The 12,396-nt window shown below is 38.3% G+C and overlaps 1 protein-coding gene across 13 annotated transcripts in view; it reads left to right on the top strand.

Moving 5' to 3' along the window:
• The window catches only part of NLGN1 (neuroligin 1), a 581,547-nt gene that overhangs the window by 259,577 nt on the left and 309,574 nt on the right, over positions 1 to 12,396 (top strand). The gene's annotated exons all lie outside the window — the stretch shown is intronic.

Here is a 12,396-nt window from a genome sequence, read left to right as displayed (position 1 = left end):
GAAGGATAACTTCTCCTCACCTCCCTTGCTGGCTTATGATGAAAATGGCTCAGTAGACTGTGACCCTTGTCTCTAGAGAAAGAAGGGTTACGTGGAGGGTCACAGTGAGCCTCTGAGGCTAGCGAAATCCGCCAGGAAACTCGGGACCCATGGAGGCAAGGACAGAGCTTTGTCACAACACCTATGCATGGCTCTAAGTGCCCAAACATGTAACTAGCAATACAGCAAAATCCCAGGAGCATTCAAGTAAGAATTTCAAACAAGAACTCAGCTAGCTGCCTACAAAAAATTTTTTCCAACCCTTTCATTCTAGGAAGCACACTCCTCATTCTTCTTCCCAAACCCATAAAATGGATGCCTTTTGCAGTACACCCAGGTCACTAAAGTCACATGCAGAGAGTTCCATTATACTCTGTGGCTACTCATGCTTAAAGTTATACAGATGCTTAAGTGCTTTGCTGGATTGGGGCCTTAGTCCTGAATTCCAATCCTAAATTTGTAGAACAAGTGATGATTTCCATTTAATTAAAATTAATTTCTTTGCCAAGAGAGAAGCTTGTAGAAGCCACTTTTCTCATCTGTGATAGAGTCATCCAGTTTTGATAACTCTTATTTATCTTCTTAATGTTTACAGATTAATAAAACTAAAACATTTAGAAGGGTAAACAGATTTTTAAAAATCTCACAGATGACTGGCCTATTGTAAGAAAAATGTTTAACATTTTAAACATTTCCCCAATCTATGGTTATAAGAAAGCAGAAAACTTGTTCAGACAAGGGTTTACATACTTCGATCATTCTTCTTTGGGTCTTGAATTTATTTTTTAATGTTAGCCTAATATATTCCTTAGGCAAGGTAACATAATGTAGCATATTATAAAACTCATTGATATAGTATGATGTGGTGTTAGGCAAGGATATTGACTGGAATTTTATAATTGTTTACCACCTCCTTCTTTTTGTAAGAGGGAGAACTTCAAGCCATATTAACTGACAATGGGGAGCCTTTCAGCTAAACATGAATGACAAGAAAAATACAAGGTAATTGTTAATTCTTAGTATGGAGTGTTCTGTGTAATGCATTTCTAGGAACTGAGGCTAGTCTGTAATTAAAATCTCCGCTGCTTTCTTTTTCCATTCTCTAACAATATTAGTCACCCAATGAGATTTCATTTGATTAGTATAAGTTAATGTTTTCAATTGGCCTGTTTGCACATTTGAGCTTAGAACGTTGTGTTTCTGGCATTGCACAGTGATAATTGTTGTGGAGAATTGCTTCAGATAGAGTGTTTGTTGGCCCACAAAGTTTCCTCCTGTTTACTCTCATTACACTGTGGACTAGGAAATCTGAAGATTCTAGATATTACTGGGATTGGTTCTCTACAATCTCTTGATAAGAGTTTCCCATGTGAGAGTTCAGGCAAGGTGGTGATTGGCAAGATTTGCCCTATCAAATGCATTTTTTTTTCTTGAGCAAAGGCCAAACTTTAGGTTCACTACTTTAAGATATTATGGTGCCTTGTCCACCCTAAAGGAAGCGTTGACGTTCTTCTCTAATAGCAGACCCAGTATCTTGTCTCTGGATTTCAGGTTGCAGGAGGTTAAAAGCTCACCTAGCCCTTCCAGAAACTCACTGATCAACACTAGCAGTAACTCAAGCAGGGAATGCTGTGTTTACCCACCTCAGATACAGCTCTGCTTCCAACTAAGATATGAATCTGACAGTCTTATTCCCAAAGCATGAAAACTCCTTAAAATGGGAAATACTATAGTATGTAAGTAAATGGAGAAAGTGTGGATTAAATGGAAGTTCACTCCCTGGAATAGTTTCACTTAGTGGGAGGTGCTATGATGAAAGTCAAAGAAATCTTTCTTGAGCTCATGCATACCCACAGGGAGTAATTTTAAAGTCTTTGTACTGCATGCAGTCAGACTCAACATGAGACTTCTGCCACTGGCACGCTATCAGTCTTCCCTCTTCCTTCATATGTCACAAGCTTGAAGTATATCATGATGTCCTATCCGTGTTAAGCAGAGGGGGAAAGCAGTTATGGGCCACATATTTGATAGCCAAGAGGAAAAGACTATTATAATGCCTTGCCACACCATCAGTGGAGTAGTCTGTCACTTCTACATATTTTCCTTGGAGTCTTCCAAAAGCAATCCGAGTCCGTTTGGCTCAGAGAGCAGATCATCGAAACAAGTCCTCTGCCACAATGAGAAACGTGTGGTTGAATGTCAAATTGGAGGTGATAATGGTTGATCCAGTAAGACAATCCTATCATATCTCTCTCTCTCTCATCCTGTAATTTCAGCCAAATGCTTTCGTCACAGTGTGGCCAGGTATGCCTTCAGCTATGTATCACCATTAAATTATACTCTAGGTTACATTATATGCTTGTTCCATGCATAGCACTCTCATTCACAGGAGTTCAGTGTTCAGCTAGTGTAAGGGCCTGTAATCATGGGAATAGTTTGTTAGTGGGACTATTGACATGAATAAGAATGAGTCCCATGAAAAAAGGCTTTGCAAGACTGAGCTCTAGAAATGAACTTTAATATATGTTTACCAGCAGACATTCATTGTGACTCATCAAACAAATAGTAGTCATTTTCCAAATTAGTACTGTATGCATACGAAATATGTACTTACCAAACAGCTGCGGTCCATGGAATATATACTTTTCTTTAAAAGAAAAATAAAATTAAAATGACATATCTGGATAATCTTTTTAACTAGCCTGGGACCTGGGCTCCTTATATTTCAGGCAATAAATCTTAGCAATTGCATGTCAAACTAAAACTATTGGCATCAGCAAGTTAGAACTTTGCCTCTAAAAATCCCTTAACTCAAATACCACTCTAGAAGACTACTAAGAAACAAAATGGTGGGAAATGCCAATGAGACGCAGACCTCTGCATGGAAGGGATTCCTGTCTGGGAGCGTGTGAGCTGCTTGCACACACTAGTGACTTTCACCACTGCAGTTCCCAGTAGAGCCCTGCAGCTCCGTAGATATACACAGTTATCCACATTTGCAGCTATAAATTTTTTTTATCCGCACAGGGCTTTAGTGACAACACCAGGTCTTGGTAGTGGTTTTGAAGTAAAAAGCTATCATGATGAGCAAGTCATTGTAACACATAAAATCTCAGTGGAAATTGTGGCCACAAAAGAGAGACTGGGCTATTATAAATTCGGCTGATTGTTCTTAGTTCACGGTACAGTGCCATCTCCCCTTTACAATTATGAGGTAATTTGTGTCAGATCTGTATGTGTCATACAGCATACAAATAATGATATCATATAATAATTACAGTCTGTGTCTGTGAATATGGGGAAAAGATCTCTTATGGGCCTTTGAAGCTTGAAACCTGAATCAGGCTCTGCAGTTTCAGTTAATATGGCAAGTGCAACTAGCATGAAGACTTTGAAAGTTCAGTGAATTTTGCATATAGCATACATTTTTTTGAATGCCCCATCTCTGCCCTCAGTAATACATGCACTAATTTTGGATACAGTGTATCAGCTTGATTTTGCAGCCATAACGCCATACTGTATGTTCTCCTTATGGATGGGATATAAAACTAGTACATCCTGTCAGTATGGAAGTTGAACTCCCATACAAGAATTAAGAACGAACTGACAACTAACTATCCCAGTTGCTTCACAAACTTCTGATTCCAGTAAAATAATATAGAGGTTCTGACACTTAACCCTCTGCCTACTCGCCAGTCTGCAATCATAGAAATCATAGAATCGGAAGGGACCTCGAGAGGTCATCTAGTCCAGTACCCTGCACTTGTGGCTGGACTAAGTATTATCTAGACCATTCCTGACAGGTGTTAATCTAACCTGCTCTTAAAAATCTCCAGTGATGGAGATTCCACAACCTCCCTAGGCAATTTATTCCAATGTTTAGCCACCCTGACAGTTAGGAAGTTTTTCCTAATGTCCAACCTAAATCTCCCTTGCCACAATTTAAGCCCTTCTCCTATCCTCAGAGGTTAAGAAAAACAATTTTTCTTCCTCATAACAACCTTTTACATATTTGAAAACTGTTATCATGTCCCCTCTCAGTCGTCTCTTTTCTAGACTAAACAAACCCAATTTTTTCAATCTTCCCTCACAGGACATGTTTTCTAGACCTTTAATCATTTTTGTCACTCTTCTCTGGACTCGCTCCAATTTGACCACATCCTTCCTGAAATGTGGCACCCAGAACTGGACACAATACTCCAGTTGAGGTCTAATCAGTGTAGAGTAGAGTGGAAGAATTACTTCTCGTGTCTTGCTAATACGTCCCAGAAGGATGTTCACTTTTTTTGCAATAGCATTGCACTCTTGACTCATATTTAGCTTGTGGTCCATTATGACCCCCAGATCCCTTTCCTCATTACTCCTTCCTAGGCAGTCATTTCCCATTTTGTACATGTGCAACTGATTGTTCCTTCCTAAATGGAGTACTTTGCATTTGTCCTTATTGAATTTCATCCTGTTTACTTCAGGCCATTTCTCCAATTTGTACAGATCATTTTGAATTTTAATCCTATCCTCCAAAGCACTTGCAATCCCTCCCAGCTTGGTATCATCCACAAACTTTATAAGTTTGTGAATGTGGCTTTTAACTTCACACACTCTCAAGAAGGATACATTTTATTTTATTTAGCCTGTAGTCTTAGTAATAACTCACATCCCAGGTAAATGCATCCATTTACTCAGAGTCTGAGTTAGATTTTGCTTTTAGGCTTGGAAAGGGAAATGGAGCCCAAGAGAGGATTGTATTCTAAAGAATAGCTGCAAACTGTGGGATAGTCTCCATTGCACTCTTCACTTGCACTTTTTGATCTACGATTAAAAGACTTCAACCAGTGAAGTTTCAAAGTAGCCAAAATGAGTTGAGATAGTGTCAAAGTCAGCATGGTGGTGAATTAGTAGAGTAGATCATGTGGTATGAGCAATTACTGGGGATGGGATGAGCTATTTTGGAAGAAATAAAAATCAGCCTGAACATATGAGTGTATTCAGATAAAACTGAAACTTTTTTCAGGTTCAAATAGGGACCACACATTTTTTCCTCCTCTCCCCGACTCCCAAAAGCTGCAGTTCCATTCTTCTCTGCAGTTTTTCAATAGTCCTTCTCCCCTGCTCATGAACCCATCTCCTTCCAGTCACAGCTTCTTACCCCTAACTTTGAAAATCCTTCTGTGGGAACCAGGTGCCCCCATAATCTCTCTGGTTGGCCTTGGCCATCAGTGATGCTCAATGCACTCTGTGGTGGTAGCCCTAGGGCATAAATCTCTGCAATTCAGTAGCGGTTGGGGCCCCACAGAAGGGCTGCAAGAACTGCTGGCCCTTAAAATCGTCTTATGAGCTATGAGTGTCCATTATATTGGAGTGTCAGAGGTTATCAAATAGGCCCTAGTTTTGTATCTGATGTTTGTGGGGCTGAAAATTTGCTGTTGCACTATGTGGTACACTATGACTAGGGAAGAAAGAGCCAGGGGACCTACTGGAAAGTTGTCAGGAAGGAGAGGCAATCCAGAGCACTCCTATAAGATTATAGAGAGGGAATCATAAACACAGGATGGACTCCAGATTAGCATGCAAACTTTTGGATGCTTATCCAAATCATGACTAACCTCCATTTTTCTGTATTTTTAAAGATTTATGTAGATTATACTCATTAAGAAAATTCTGCTTGCTCCATTTTCCCACTAATATAATCAAAGCGTCAATCAAGGGTACTACTGTAACTGGCTCTGATGAAATGCACTGGAACATAGAACATTAAATGTCTTCTAATAATGAAGCAGTCCATCTGCCCCTTGTTTGGGTAGAAGCCTGATTGTTTCTATAATAATTTGAAATCTAAAATAACAATTCCCTTTCTACAACAACTTCTCAAGAAATAACTCTAATCTATCAACATGTTACAGCCATCAGATTAATTAGATGTCTTTGTTCTCTCTCAGCAAAGTGACCCTGACACTATCATGGCCTATACAAAACTAAATTTCACCAGTAAACAAAAACCAACAACAAAAAATTATTTTGAAATATTTGTCTCATTGATTTAATTCACTGAGCCCTAACTCCAAAGTGATAGGGTCATCATCAATAATGGGTCCTCTTTTACCATTTTTTCAAATGACCATTTTTTCTCCCCAGCCAGTCTTTCTAAGGGTATGTCTTTGCTACCCGCCGGATTGGCGGGCAGCAATCGATCCAGCAGGGGTCAATTTATCGCATCTAGTCTAGATGTGATAAATCGACTCCTGAGCGCTCTTCCGTCGACTCCTGTACTCCAGCGCCGCGAGAGGCGCAGGTGAAGACACCACGATAAGTTGATTTTAAGTATGTTGCCTTCAGCTACGTTATTCACATAGCTGAAGTTGCGTAACTTAGGTCGATCCCCCCCTGTAGTGTAGACCAGGGCTATGTTGAATGTGTCAAACAGATGCATTGCAAATCTTATCTTCCAAAAGAAGGGTGAATTCTTCTAACCTGTAACTCTTAGTTTAGCCAATAATAGAGAAGCCACCTTTATTCACATATTTCTAAAACCTTCCCCCTTCATTTGCATCACAGAACTAACATGAAGATAGTCCTCCTGATCATCACTGGGGATTAAATTTACAGTTTCTAGATTTAATAGTATTGATTTAAGCCTTTATAGCCTCTACTAAATAACTAAGGGCCAGCACCAACTGAAGTCAATGGGGGGTTTTCCATCATGGGGAAAAAATAGAGATTCTACATTTAGAATTTAGTTAATCATCCAGTTAATGCAAGAGGAAAAATAGAATCCACCTCATCACTGTGATGGCTCTGCAGGGTTAATGAGTAAAAATTTTCGTTTTAATCTAGTTAGTACAGAAGCAGGTATGGTATTTAATGCACTCACAAAGAATATCTGAATAAGAAGGTGCCATTTTTACATAATCACCTTCCAAACTGATGCTACACACCTTTTACTTTATTTTTAAGCATGTTGAGTTTTTACAGATTGGGCTTTTTAAAAAAAATTAAAATTACCATTTGTTAGTCCACTATGTTCATTCTTTCGATCACCTTATTCTAATTAACATCACTTCATTTTTCCTTGTAAAGAAATGAAAGGATTCTTCTCACACCTGTTTTATATCATCTCACTCCAGTGATTTCAGTGCTGTTTCTCATGATGTATATTACCGTGAGTGAGAGGAGAATCATGCATACAGTCCTTAGACAACAAGTAAAAGGAAGCTAGGTGGTAGTGATGGTATTTCATTCCATTTAAAATTAAACATTTGCTTTTAAAGTATTCCTGCTCTGGATAAGTTGCCAGTGTTGTTCTTTTTCTAAATGTAACTGATGTATGGGTCATCCAGGATTGAGTTTAAATACAGACACAAAACAAAATAATTTTTCATTTTGGGAAGTGTAAACCCACCCTCTCTAGTGGAAGAAAATGTGCTTAATTCTTCTCTCACGCTGATGTAAATCAGGAGTAACTTGGTTCACGTCAGTGAAATTGGAAGGGTGAATAAACTGTGTGAGAGGAGAGTCATTTCTGTAGTTCTGTTCTTGGTTTTTTTATTATTACTTCACAAGTATTCCTGAAGAATTGCATTAATCTTCTTAAAGTAATAAAGTGAAATCCCTGCTGGCACAACCCTAACAGCCTAAAATAGTCTGGGGAAAGTATTCTGCTTGATGACATTGATTTTGCCCCAAGTGAGAGATGTAGCTGATCCCATCTACCACAGTCTTCATTTATTTTATTAATAATTGGACCCAATTCAGTTTTAGCCAGATCTTGAAGCTTAGTAAATATCTTCTGCCCAAAATGTTTCATTTCCTCTCTTGCCAAGTCAAAATTCCTTTCCAAAATCTGTGTTCCCTGACAACAGGAAAGTACTTAAACTGGGCCACGTAGATTCATACCAAGTATGTGATCCAAAAGGCATTGGACTTCAGAGAAATGAAAGGATCGTGGCCTCTCCTCCTACTCAGTCTTTCCCATCTATCTGGGATAACTACTATGATTAGGGTGTTAGCCTTGCTCACTCCTTTATTTAAGGGAAAGCAAGTATTGAAATTGTACTCAGACTATGGGTTTGTGGGCAAGAAGAATCCAGTTTGACCTCCCCAATCCTTTGCATCCACACAGGGACTAGGTAGTGTGAATAACTCTAGCTTCCCCTATTTTAAGCTATAATTTGGTATTTTAAGATTTAAAAATATCGTTTACTATCAGTAATATATAAAAGATGCCTGAGCCATGAAGGCCAGTTACATGTACAAATATAATTACTGTGTTTGCCAAAGGAGTTTGCTCTGCCCAGTAAGATAGAATTGGATTATTAATTATACCTTTTAAGATTTTAGGGTCTGATCCAAAGCCCATTAAAGTCAAGGTCAGTCTTCAAGGTCAGTCTTCCCATTGATTTCAGTGGGCTCTGGAGCAGGGAAATAGGGAATACATGCTGAATTTCTTTTAGAAGCATGGCTGTAGGTTTATGTACTAAACAGAAGATATTCCGGTGTTACCCCAGGGACCGTTTGCCAAGACAGATGATTATTAATGATGTGCTTAATAATTGTATATGTATCATTATTACAAAAATGTAATTCTTTTACCTCATGTTGTATTAATAATGTTTTCCTTATCAAGAGGGCACATGAAAGAAACCTTTGGCCAACTCGTAAACAAGACAGTTCAGTGTTTACTTAAATTGCCTTTGTGTTAGAAAAAGACCTGTTTTGTCCCAGTGGGACCAGCTTCAAAACAAAGTTCCAAGAGAAAAGTTGAGAAATATCCTTTACAGTCTATTGTCTCAAGTAGAAGATTCCCCCCCCCTCTTCTGCTTGTAGATAGTTGGTATATTATTAGCATATGCTTAATTTGCAGAGTAGTCTGTAAATGGCAAAGTGTAATGCAACTTCAGCTGGGAGGAAGTCTTGTCAGATCAAATTGTAGCACAAAAGAAATTGCTAGTGTATCATTGTTGCATGCCTGTTAATAAGCATTTTTTGTCCTTTACGGTGTATGTAGTACTTGTGAAATTGACTATGCAAAAGTATAGATATATTTTAGCAAAGATACTTTCCAAAACATCTTGTCCTGTTCTAAGTTGGTCAGAAGTCAGTTTACATAGTGATGCTTGTCTTTTTTTGTCACACTGTAAAGGTTTGTCCCAGAGGTTTTATAAGCTCTGTTTGCCATATTAAGAGGATAGAATGCACATTATTACTATGACTGCATGAGATCACAAGTTTTTTGTACAGCTCAGGAAGTTGGGAACAAAACTCAGTGCTGCAATTCCCATTCCAAATGGGTGCCGTTCCCATTGGTATCCATGCTTATGCCAACGCACAATTTGGATCTAGAAGTGAATCCATAGGATATTTATCTAGTATATTGAAACCATCTCCAGGGTGACTGGATGGTACAGGGATTAATGGTGGGTTATGGACCCTGTCAGCTCAAGTTCATCCATTCAAATCCAGCACAGCTCAGTAGATTCAAACAGGTTCTTAGTGGCCTGTGTGAAATGAGCAGGTTTTGGTCCAGTTAATAGTTGTCTGACAATCATCATCTTAACTGGCTTCCTTGTTTGCAGTCTCACCACTAGGGTTGAGGACTGAATCAGCGGGTTGAGTGCTCTGTCCTCACCCCTTCAATGTGGTTCCTGCTGTTCAGGGATGAAATACATTTTCAAGGACACATGAGAAAACGTATAGATTTGTTTTTAAGGTCAGAAGGGACCATTGTGATCATCTAGCCTGACCATGATCTTAAGACAAGCTATAGAATTTCACTCAGTAATTCCTGCAATGAAGGGAATTATTCTTCTCTAATATGTAAGGGAACTGTTTACAGTGCTGCTGCCCAGGCTGTACATATTCTATGGATTTAAAAAAAAAAAACACCTTCAATCTGCAGGGGTTTGTCTTGAGCATATTTTACTAGCACTGAGTACACTGCAAAATAAAAAAAGAAATTAACAAACACATTAACGACAAAGCATGCCTGGATTATTTCAGTGGCTCTGCAATTCCTTTCACCCTTAAAATTAAATCCAGATTAGACACGAAGATTCAGTCCAATGTTCTTTATCCAAATATGAAATACAGTTGTTGATTTCATGATAGTTCCCTGTCTTCTTTCAATGGGGATGAAAGGAAAGTGTGCCCAATAGAGTTGAACTGGAAAAAATGTGACAGATCTGCTATCAAAGGCATTCTGTCATTTAAAAAGGTTTTATGTTCTGATATTCACAAAATAATGAAATGCCAATGTCTAGAGTTTTGAATGGCTTAAATTATCTTTAAAAATTATACAAAGTAGGCAAAGAAGAGAAAAACTCTTCTAAAAATATTTATATATTTTATTACAATAGAAGGAGGAGGAGAGAGAACCAATAGGGTGGAGGGGATGTCATTGCAATATGAAATCAATAGATCTTTCGACAGCTCACAGCCTCTTATCCTGTATTGTCTCTAGTGATCCAGTAAACAGATTAAAAATTATTGAAAGAATTGCCTTACCTTAGATCCCTCTCCTTTTCAGAAGATCAAATGATTTAATATTTTTTCACAGGTAACTTTTTACCTTTTGAGGCCCAGAGTTTTAAGAAATTCAGTTTGGGATCAAATATATTTTTCTGCATCAAAACACAGCTGCTGTATAAGTTTCAAGTTTTCAGTATCTGCAAGTTTCAAGTTTTTGTATCCGTCAAGGTGGTTCTTAAACCTTTATGTAAGAGCTCTACACACGTGCCTTATGAACAAAATACTTTTTTACTGTAAAACACTCACTATAAAATCTATTACCTGTTTTTAAAAATCCCAGTGTAGTAATTTTGCTAATTATGTCCATACAGTATACTAAAAATAAGTACGTCGGGGGGGGGGAGAATCTTGAATTGAGAAAAGAGTCTGTCAAATGCTGGGAAACCTTACATTTGTATCTGGCATGCATTTTGTCTGCCTTTCTCCACAGAGTGTTGGCATTGTCACTAGATAAGAATTAGACAGGTTATGTTGTCCCCAGCCTGTCAACTCTCACCTTAATGAGTACTGTGAGAGTGGAAGCAAGGGCCATGTTGACATTTTGCTCTTAAACTTGATGTACTTTTCAAAAACTATTCTGTGTACCTAGACGTGACATTTTGTGAGTCTGTCTATTTTTATTGGCCATTTCCTGTTCGCTAACTTCAGCAAACTTCAGCTATTAAATAGTAAGTGGGTGAAGAGGGCTTCTGTTTACATCTGTTCTGAACCTTCTGTTCCTGTGTAGGAGTCCACTGCAGCTGTCTAAATGCATGGCCTCAGACTCTGTGCTTGTCTTTTAGTTCCACTGCATTAGAAATGCTGTGCTGATTTCTTTTCATGCTTCATTCAGTATAAGAGCTTTATGTATCCGTATGGGAATGCTTAATATAACATGCAGAACAAGTGAATGGTAGTTTCAAAACAAGAGCTACGCTAATGTTGAAAACATGTCAGAATGCAAATGACTCTTTTATGACATGTATTTGATCCTTCTAATCTTCAAACACTGCTTGTACTATTCTTGTTCAATGTCACTCCAGTGCCAAGATGTTTTGAATTTTCCTGCCTAAAAACTTTGCTCCTCTAAAAAGTCTGTATATACGTATAAGAAGATTGGTGCAACTCCCCATGTCTCATACTTCTTTAGATAGCCTTTGAAATATATGTTGCCCTCTGAACTTTCCCACCACTGTTCTTGAGAGCTATGCACTTTGATTCTGTCAAAAGGCGTGGTAATGAGGGCAATTATAATTATGTTTAATTTAGCTAGCTGCCAATGTCCCAATTAAGGAATATTGTAAGGATGCCCTTAAATCCTTTGAACTATGGAGAAACATTTAAGTTGAAGTGTTACTATTTTATAATGCAACAAACTTGTGTGAATGGTGCCCACTGAACAATAGATTATTAGTATGAGGTTTTGATTTTATTTTCAGCATTCATAATTTTTCTTTTGGTAGCACTCGCAGTGTGCTAGATGCTATCTACATGAACGGGTAAACACAGGTTCTGTCTTGAAAAGCTCACAATTTAGGAAAACAATCAACACGTAAGGTGTGGTTGTATGTCCATGTGTGTACAGGTGCATAAATACATTCACACACCATGGTGTATGGTGTCTAACTGAAACAAACTAGAGTTATTCAAGGTGAAATTCACTATGGCACAGGTGTTCCACAAGTCTCTTTGCACCATATAATTCCCAAATTTGCTGTCCTGGGAAAGGCTTACAGCAGCGGCTATCAACTGGGGGATACATGTGCCCCTGAGGGTACACAGAGGTCTTCCAGGAGTACATCAACTCATCTAGATATTTGCCTAGTTTTATGAGACTACCTAACAAGCACTAGAGAA

The sequence above is a fragment of the Caretta caretta genome, chromosome 9 (genome assembly GCF_965140235.1).
Source record: "Caretta caretta isolate rCarCar2 chromosome 9, rCarCar1.hap1, whole genome shotgun sequence".
Classification (NCBI taxonomy): Eukaryota; Metazoa; Chordata; order Testudines; family Cheloniidae; genus Caretta; species Caretta caretta.
Note: the sequence above shows the minus strand (reverse complement) of the source record. Positions and strands in the feature narration are given on the sequence as shown.